This window comes from Papaver somniferum, chromosome 8, assembly GCF_003573695.1.
Source record: "Papaver somniferum cultivar HN1 chromosome 8, ASM357369v1, whole genome shotgun sequence".
Taxonomy (NCBI): Eukaryota; Viridiplantae; Streptophyta; class Magnoliopsida; order Ranunculales; family Papaveraceae; genus Papaver; species Papaver somniferum.
This window is the reverse complement of record NC_039365.1, coordinates 172,827,140-172,836,700: the sequence shown is the minus strand read 5'-3', so window position 1 is coordinate 172,836,700 and position 9,561 is coordinate 172,827,140. Positions and strand designations below refer to the sequence as shown.

At 35.9% G+C, this 9,561-nt stretch overlaps 1 long non-coding RNA gene across 2 annotated transcripts; it reads left to right on the top strand.

Annotated features, from left to right (window-relative positions):
* Nucleotides 1–4,043: 4,043 nt before the first annotated feature.
* Nucleotides 4,044–7,526, top strand: LOC113302392. 2 transcript variants are annotated; one of them, XR_003336855.1, is made up of 9 exons: nt 4,044–4,287; nt 4,399–4,434; nt 4,537–4,595; nt 5,212–5,321; nt 5,415–5,494; nt 5,612–5,640; nt 6,961–7,093; nt 7,183–7,357; nt 7,451–7,526. It is a non-coding gene; the product is annotated as an uncharacterized LOC113302392 (long non-coding RNA). The 2 variants fall into 2 exon arrangements; XR_003336854.1 differs by lacking the exon at nt 4,044–4,287 and having other exon boundaries at nt 4,328–4,434.
* The last annotated feature ends 2,035 nt before the right edge of the window (nt 7,527–9,561 follow it).

Below are 9,561 nucleotides of genomic sequence, written 5' to 3'. Positions count from 1 at the left end.
ACCAAGTTCTAGGATCGGTCACCCAATGACTAGGAATTGGTCACACCAATTACAAATATTGATCATACCATCTCAGGTGATTACTTATGATCGGTTTCACTAGTAAAAGTCATACCAATACATAAGTCAGGCATTGTGAATAGTTTTACCAAGATACATAAACAAGTTATGAGCAGTTATACTAAACACACATATTGGTAATCCAAAGATTTGCAATGAATAACAATACCAATAAGCCTAGTGATTTCCCTTTCGATTCATAAAACAAGTTTATGAATTGTACTTCCTTTAAACGAATGTAAAACATTGTTTCCTAGGACGAAATCTTCACCCATACCCATACACATAATCACAATAGCATTCATACGATTATGTCGATGTCTTATATACGAAGTTCAAAAGATAGACGTTATACTTTGTATTGTAATTCCTTAATACTATGTCTAACTAGAGTATAATCATTTATAGCTTCGCAATTATGTTTTCAATATGCACGACTTGAAAGATACGTTAGGAATGAAACAGTTCGAGTCAAATATTACTAACCTCAAGTGGAAGGATGATGTCGTCGTTGTAGCTCTTTACTTCTTCACATTCTTCAAGTCTTCATGTAATACTTGTAAGTCTCATATCCTAGTAACTTTCTAGTTAACATATACGAAGTTGACTACAGTGAATAATCAAGCGACTCTTTTAAATGAGTTTTGATTCACTAAAATATGACAACCAAACTAGACATACCAACGCTTGGTGGATTCAACCGAGCTATGCTCTAACAGTGAATTTCTGCTGGAGTATGTGAACTGAAAATAAACTCAATCCAGGTACCTAAGTATGCATACTGGTATGCATACTTGAGTGGGTTATTCTCTAAAAACGGTTTATTCGTGAACTAAGACATATATAAACTAAGGAATGCATATTTGCAAACCGTGGATATAATATTCAAGAATCGACTCGAGTTAATCAAAATCGTTTTTGTTTCGATTGCGTCTTATATACGTCTATGAGATCTAAGCAATTGAACAACTCTCTAACTAGTTCTTTTGAGTCATTTGAACTAGTTATTGTGAAGATGAATAAGGTTGATATGAAAGTGCTCATATGGCTAACCGTTGGTTAACTACTATTGAACCAACTAGGTGTACACATTTAGGTACGGTTACACAAACCTAAATAAACGTGCATTTCATTTGTTTATAACAAGCTAAGTTCGATATAACGGTTGAAAGATATTAGCTTGAATCTAATTAGGTTTTCATCTAACGATGAATATTGAATGCTTTTTTACCAAGGTAGCATTGATTTCGAACCCTGATTTGAAGACTATATAAAGGAGAACTCTAACAACTGGGAAACCTAATCCCCACAACCTCCTGTGTGATACTAGTTGTATAAGCTAGAGTCGATTCTCCTTTAACCTTAGGTTTCTACCGAGACCTTGTAGGTTAACGACTTCAAGACTTCATTGGGATTGTGAAGCCAGACGCAACAGTTTTCTCTATAGTTCCATGATCTGATCTTGCTGTTTATATCGTGATTGAGTGCAATCGTAAGATTAGCTTGAGATTAATTTCTCCGATAGGAAAGATAGAAAAGTAGTCACAAGCATCTTCGTCTCATCATTTGTGATTCTACAATATCTTTTTTCGCTAGTCGATTAACATTATTGTGAGGTGGTTGATATTTCTAGGCTATTCTTCGGGAATATAAGTTCGGTATATCAATTGGTTCCTGTTCACCTTGATTTATCAAAAGACGAAACAAAACTCATAGGTATTTCTGTGGGAGACAGATTTATCGTTGTAGACTTTTCTGTGTGATACAGATTTGTTTATGAAAGTCTTCAACTAAAGGAATCAAGTGTGTAGTATCCTGTTGGGATCAGAGACGTAAGGAGCGCAACTGTACCTTGGATCAGTGTGACATTGATTAGGGTTAAACTACAATCCAGACCGAAGTTATCTTGTAGTAGGCTAGTGTCTGTTGCGGCTTTATACAGCGTGTCTTCAATCTGGACTAGTCCAAGGGTTTTTATGCATTTGCGGTTTCCTCGTTAACAAAACTTCCGGTGTCTGTGTTATTTATTTTACGTATTATATTTTGTTATATAATTGAAATATCACAGGTTGTGTGTTGAATCGATCAATTGTTAAATCCAACCTTTGGTTGTTGATTGAAATTGATTGATCCTTGAACATTGGTCTTTGGTACCGTTCAAGTTAATTTCTCTTGTATTCAATTAGACTCGTAGATTGCTATTTGCTTGAGTAAGTATTGAATCAAGAAATTAAGATATAACTCCTTGATATACTTTTCTTAAGATTGAGTCTGACTGTCTAGTTGATTCTCTTGAAAGTATATTGGAGTTAGTCCATACAGATTGCTAAGCGAAATATTAGGTGAGGTTGTTAGACCCCTACTTTTTCAATTGGTATAAGAGCAAGCAAACACGTTTAAAGACCTCATAAGTCTGTATTTGTAGCAATCTGACTATGTGGACGGAAGTTTATCTCTTGCTGTTGCGCACACCAAAGTGTCTTCCAAAGATGTCAATTATGTCTTGGGATTGCCTCAAAGGATAACTCCTTAGCTGATTCTTCCAGATCCCGAGGTGGAAATGAGACATTTGACACTTTTTCAAAAGCTGAAATGGATCTCACCAGAATCTCAAAAAAAAATCTTCAGTGGCTATTGATTTTCATAAGCATGCTCAGCTCATTGACTAATTTGAAAAGTCTCTTCACTACACCAAATTCCCGAAATCGTAATAGGCATTCGTAACGGATTATGGGCCGTTACAAATTTCCCGTTACAAATGGTCGTTACAAAAATTCCGTAACAGTCTCTAGCCGTTACTAATTTTAAAAAAATTCGTAACAGCGTTAAGCCGTTACGAATTTTTTTATAGGCGTGCCAGTCACACGCTTGGTCACACTTGGGTGGTAACACCTTTAGAATGTGCGTGTGCCATTCACATGCGTGCTATTACGTTTCCACCCAAGATAGTAATACTTGAGGATATTTCCTCCCATGCGTATGCCATTCACATGCTTGCAACTTTTCATCCCATTGCTTTAGAGAAAATGGACAAATCGTTTTTTGTTGTATAAGGATCATATTAGGTGGCTGATCCACCGGCTGCCACATCTCTTGTGGGGCCTTCGTGACTCACTAAATTAAGACACCCACCATACCGTCCTTGACTTGATCTAGTAGACACGTTGACCAGATGGACCAAGTCAGCTTAACCTTATGCTCTTTACAAGTATCCATTGGAAATGGATAAATATGCCACTAATGAGTTTTCATTTGTATTACACGTATTGCTGTATGTGTCGAGAAGTGGTTCGACCACCTATAAGATCTTAACACTATAAATACCCATACAAGGGTTCAGTGTAAATTAAGTCTGGAAGTTAATAAATCTCTCTCATTTTGTGACTACTATACGTCCCATTACTTTGAATATTTAGCATCACACTATCTATTGGGAGTTATGATCGTTCCCGGTACTAAAGTCAGTTTTTCGAGCATAATTAAAAGCACATCAGTAGTTGTAATACTTGTTAATTTAATTTAAGTTTTGATCAATTGCTATGGTGCCGTCACAAATTATCAACATTTTTTCATTTTTCATTTATCTCTTCGCTTTTATGCTCCTGCCTCTCTTCTTTCAAACCCTAGTGAAACTTCATCTTCACAGAAATCTCTCAATCCTCTTCAATAATCTTCAATCATCGACTTATCTTCTCATTTTTCACTTTCTTTCTCTATCTTTTTCTCCTCCCGCCTCTCATTCTCTTCCCTCTCAGATTTTAGGGTTTCGATTGGGTTAATCATCTGTTCGATTGGCTAAAATTTCTGGTGATAACCCTGGAATCAAAACCTTTATTTCTTAACCTATACATCCAAATCGAGACCCATACACCAGAAATGTCGACCTATCATATATTTACTTGAAATATTTGTAACCCTAGATCGACTTTGTTCATGAGATTTAAAATTCTGATCATCTGATAGGTGTTTGTGCAACAGTTTGTTGATTATCATCATCTAATAGGTGATTTGTAACAGTTTGTTGATTATCATCTGCTATAAACAATCAACTTCTACTAGTTTGATTTGATTTTGTTGTTTGTTTTTTATTTTGACCCAACTCTGTGAATAGTGTAGAGTCAGGGGTTTTATTTGGAGGAGTATAAATTTGTAGAAGCAGAAGAGGATTTGAAGGTTGAGAAAAAAGAAGAGAAGATGGATAATGGTGATGGTCTTCTTCATCTTCTAGTAAGTACTACTCTTGGTTCCTTTTATTTGTCTGATTTCATTGACTTTGTTGAAAAACTGCAACTTCTTTGAGAATTTCGTGTGCATCTAATTTTGTTGTTATCAACTCAGAACAAGGGTTTAACAGTTCTCTCAAGAAAGCTCAAGGTGAGTTAAGACCACTGTTTCTTTTAAGGGGTGCATAATTAACTTAAACGTTGTCTTTGTTGATTGTAAATATTGAATTTATTGAAATTCTTATGGCTGTAGATGACAACTTCCCAGCAATATTCTACTTCACTTCTGTCTAGTGTCCTCCATGGCTCCATGTAAGTTTTGATCTTACAGATCTTGGTGTTGGTTGATAATTAATTGTCAATTCAATTTCAACCCAATGTCTATTTGAAGATTTTTGCACATGTAAAACTAGTACTACGTCACCAGTGGAATCAGCCTTTTGCTTGTAGTTAGAGTTATTGAGAGCTAAGAAGTATTTTAAAGAATTCTTTCACCAACTGAAAGTCCAGACTTTGGTCTGTTCTTCTTCCCATTTCCTTGAACCACTATATTTCCTCAAGTAGATTTGAACAGACTTAATATAAGCCAAGTTGGTGTTATGATTTTCGCATTTTCAATTTAAAGCAATTGATATAAGAAGAAAACATGTAGTGAAGTAGTTTATTACCGGGTATGATGAAAATCCTGCAGAATATCCAGCTTGATTGACTCCATTACCCAAATCCAATCTACTGTTTGTATGTAAACCAGATAGATAAGCCAATCAAATCAAGAGATTCGGATTGCATATTAAAGAAGTTAGGGTTTGTTGATGGAATTCTAATTGTTTTTATAAAGATTAGATTTGATCATCTCCTTCCTTCCACAAAGTGAAAACACGAATACAAGTATAGAATACTACTTCATATTTATTTGGTTCTGTTTTAGGTTGGGAAGTAGGAACGACACAGGAACAATGAGCAGTTTAAAAACATGTCCGTCTGGGAATGAGTAGGTAGTCTGGGCCAATGAAGTGGTAGAATTGTTGACTCTACTAAGTGAGTTAAATTGAGCACTATCTAGCTAAATCTTTATGGTTAACTTTCATTGTAGTTTGAAACTGAATCTTGCTTGTTTGCTAATGGTATTAGGCAAAGTAATTTCTCCCATCATTGAAAGTTTGAGCAAGAAATATCCACACATGACGACCTTCAAAGTCGACATTCATCAGGTAACAAGGTTTTTGAGCACATCTGAGGACGTATAGTTTGGATTATTTTGAGTTTCAGATTTGCTTAAATTTCTGTTTGATTCATGGAGAGTTAATTAAAAGTTTGTTTTCTTGTAGGATGAGAGGAACTGAATATTATGTCTGTGGTAAAGTTACTTACCCTGAACTGTTTTGAGAATGTTCTGAATGTTATCATGTTCATTTTCTGGTTGTAGTGAACAGTGTAATTTTGCTTTTAATGTCATGCCATGTTTAAGCTTGTGCATTACAAAGAGTAGGTTACTTGAAGAGAGACCTTAGGCTGTTATATGGGAATGATAAGTAGCTAGTATACCAGAGCTTATGCTTGTTATAGAACAACATCTTCATCTTTAGTGTTCTACTTACACCTAATAAACTTGATCTGTTCAATGAAGTGCTAAATGGATTTAACTTAATCTTGATGATAAACGTATTAGATAAAACTGTAAATATGTAATATGGAACTATCCCTTTTAGCGTATACGAAAGTAAATGACTAGGTCTTGATATTGCTATTTAGTTGCGGAAAATAATGAAGGCAAGACATGGATATCTAGGTAGTGAGAAGTGAAGATAAACGTATAGACCGAAGATAAATAAATAAGGACAAGTGTTGCTGAGGTTAGCTGTTCAGAGCTTCAAATCTCTCTTTTATCTCTCACTAAAAGCGGAATTAGAGAGTGTGAGAGAGATAAAGGTGGAGAGACACTCATGATGTGATGGAACCTTTTCGGTAATTTTTACTCCACCTGCTTTTTGAAGCCTTGAAGGTGTCTGAATTGCATGTAAAGTAATCCACATCATATCCTGTATAAATAGCTAGTATTCATGCTTGCACCGGTTTTCAATTTGCATATGAAATGTTCTGCCTCATCTTACATTCTCTTCACTTTTATAAGTTTAGTTAAGTTACTGTCATATAATTAATCAGGATATTACATTATAGTTACAAAGAAGAGTTGATTATGTGTCTCGTAATGTAGCATCAGAAGTCAGGTGATTCAAATGAATGCAAACCAATGGCAAAGTCCTGGCCTGAATCAGCTGGTAGTGAAGTTTCACCCTTAAAACTGTAAGAAACAAGTTTCCTGCCAGTTAATCTCATCAATCAAAATACTTAGACATTGGCCTTAGGTGATCAGTTATGGTAGGGCTATGTGAACCAATAGCCTTCTAGACATGGCATCACAGTGCTGCCTAGGGAAAACGGTACCTTATAGCTCCAAGTAAAAGAAGTGGCATCACAATTCATAACAATGCTTCATTTGAATGGTTTCGTATCACTTATCGAGGTCTAGATCCTATGATTTTAGGTTGGTGAAACAACAAGTGAGATCTTATAATATATGTTTAACGTCTTTGTCCCCAGAATTTTCAACACTTCCCGTGATGGACGAAGTACTGACAAATAATTTTTTCTTTGTTGTTCTTTTTATATTTTGCAGCCAACAATTCACTTCTTTCAAAATGAGAAAAAGGCTGACGAAACGGTTGTGTGGAAAGGCTTTACAGTACCAAGAACTACTAATCAGTCGTATATCCCCCAAGTTTAAGCTACTAAGGGGTGATAGAGATGAGGTTTTGAGCATGTTTAGCAAGTAATGCTGCCATTACATTGGGTGTCCTGAGGTTTTGTCATATTAAGCTTATTTATTTTTTTCTTTTAGGTATCACTATAATGTCGCTGATGTGAGGCTTTCTCAGCACATTGACAAAGGAAATGAAGATGGACTATATATCAGTTCTGTAGCTTCTTCTTCAAACCTTTAGGCATTGACTATGGACGCTGGTACTGGTTTCAGTTCCCAAGTATACGAGCTCTCACCCCATTTTCTTCACAAAGTGAGTTCTTTCTATACCATATTTCAGAGCTTAGGTAAATTTCTCACACCTCTATGTGAAATCAGGACTAAATCTTACCTAACTTTATATCAGATTCGCCAGCCAATGAAAAAAGTATTTAGACTAGAGGAAGAAGTGAGAATCTTGACGGATGTTCCAGGCTGGAAGGTCGGTAAAAGCGTTTAACACTCTCCTGATGTCTGGTACGAGGCTTGCATGTATAACTTTGTGAAAGTGGATTTTTTTTTTGTCTTGGTTTACAACTAGTGGACGTAGTTCTTTCAGTTCGGATTTTCTCTGCTCCTTGAATTAGATTCTGAACCATGATAATATGTTACCTGGAGTCAATTTTAGTAGACTGTCTTGGTCTGTTGTATGGAGTTTAAAGACATGATAATAAAAGTACTCATGTGTTACGGATGCTCTGGTTAGTGCATTTTGGGTTGTGTTTTATTTGTCAAGTTCCTGTGACGTTTAAGATATGTTTCTTGGTTGTATGTGAAGATGACGAAGAATTCTCTGAGGAGGATTTACTTGCTGTGTATTTTGAGTTGTGTTTTATTGCTTGTTTGCATTTACTTGCTGGGTATTTTGAACATTATTTCTTCCAGTTTACTTGTCATAATAATGCTGCGTGTTGTATTTTGCAGGATTGCCTACATCGAGTTTTCTTATGCCCAAGCTTTCAACAAAGCAAGCCTGCAAAGGATATAAAGCTTAGTTGCTCTATTTCATCAGAAAGGGTGGAGAACAAAGCAGCTTCAAGGTTTGTAAGTTCTATGTATTCAAGTTTTGTATGCAGTTAGTAAGTTTGTATGTGTTCCCTTAGAAATTTGGAACCTTCTTAACGAAAAAAAGGTTTGGTACTTAGAGAAATTTCAGTTCTTTTGTTATATAAATCTGAGATGAATTGAATGAATGTGATATGAATGATTGAAGAAATTGTTGTTGAGTGTGGGTATATGCAGGGTATTGAATTTAGAATTGCGGCTTATTTCCGGCAGAAAATGAACTCTCGGTCAGCCTTGACCTGGTCAAAATTGGTAAATGTCAACTGGCAATAATTTTTTTGCTGTTACGAAAACATTCGTAACGGCGAGAACTGTTTCAACTTGCCACGTAGTAACGGCTTTAACCTGTTTCTAATTTTCCATGTAGTAACGGCTTACGATGTTACGACCCGTTGTTACAAAAATATTGTAACGGCCCTGAGCTGTTACCACGTGCCAATTAGTAACGGCTGACACCGGTTACTGAGACCGTTACAACTAAATTTCGCAATGGCTACATTATCGTTACAAAATATGTAACACCAATTTTTGCAACAGGCAAAAGCCGTTACAACCCGTTTTAGTAACGGCTCACTTCTGTTTCTAATCCCAGAATTTGGTGTGAGAACGGGAACTCTATGGTAGTCATTGAATCCTTCTCCGACAATATCGAAAAACTTATTCAAGAAACTACCCTTCAGCGTGAAAACAATAGTGTTCTTGAGAATATTGTTAAGGAAGACTCAATTAGAGAAAAACTTTTGATCGAGACGCATTCATCTGACCTAAACAGACTTCGTGTTGAATAAGAGAAACTAGGTGCATCCCTTATCTAGCCCCAGAACAATGCAAATCCTTGAAAAAGGAAAACTTTGTTTTAATGAGAAATTCTTCTGTACCGATGAACAATTCTCAGACAGAATTACAGTACATGAAGAGATGTTCCCCAAAGGAAGTTTCTGCTAGGAAGTGTTTACATAACTTGCTATCTTCTAATAGAGCTATGAATTTAAAACATGTGCCTGTTAATGGTTCTCCTCCACGAACCTGTTCCTTATGTGGGAAAAAGAATCACTATGTTCATCATTGTTTTGCTAGAAAGAAACAAATTTATGATCTTCAAAATCTACTTCTTTTCACTATCGACAGAGTAAACTCTCTAATGACCACTACAATGGATTTCATCCCTGCAGAAAACATGATTCGCAGTCACTCATCTCGAAATCCCCATTGGAATCGTGTTTCTTTGAATAGTGCAAAAGTACACATTCCTAGCATTTATGAGAATAAGTTTGGTAAATCTAAGTCTAGGTGGTGGAGACATGTCTCTTCTAATCCTCTGGAACCAATTTCTAAGGTCCTAGACTTAATCCTCAGAAAAATATTTTTGATGGATCACCTGACAAGGTTATGCTGAATTCTTATGGAATAAAA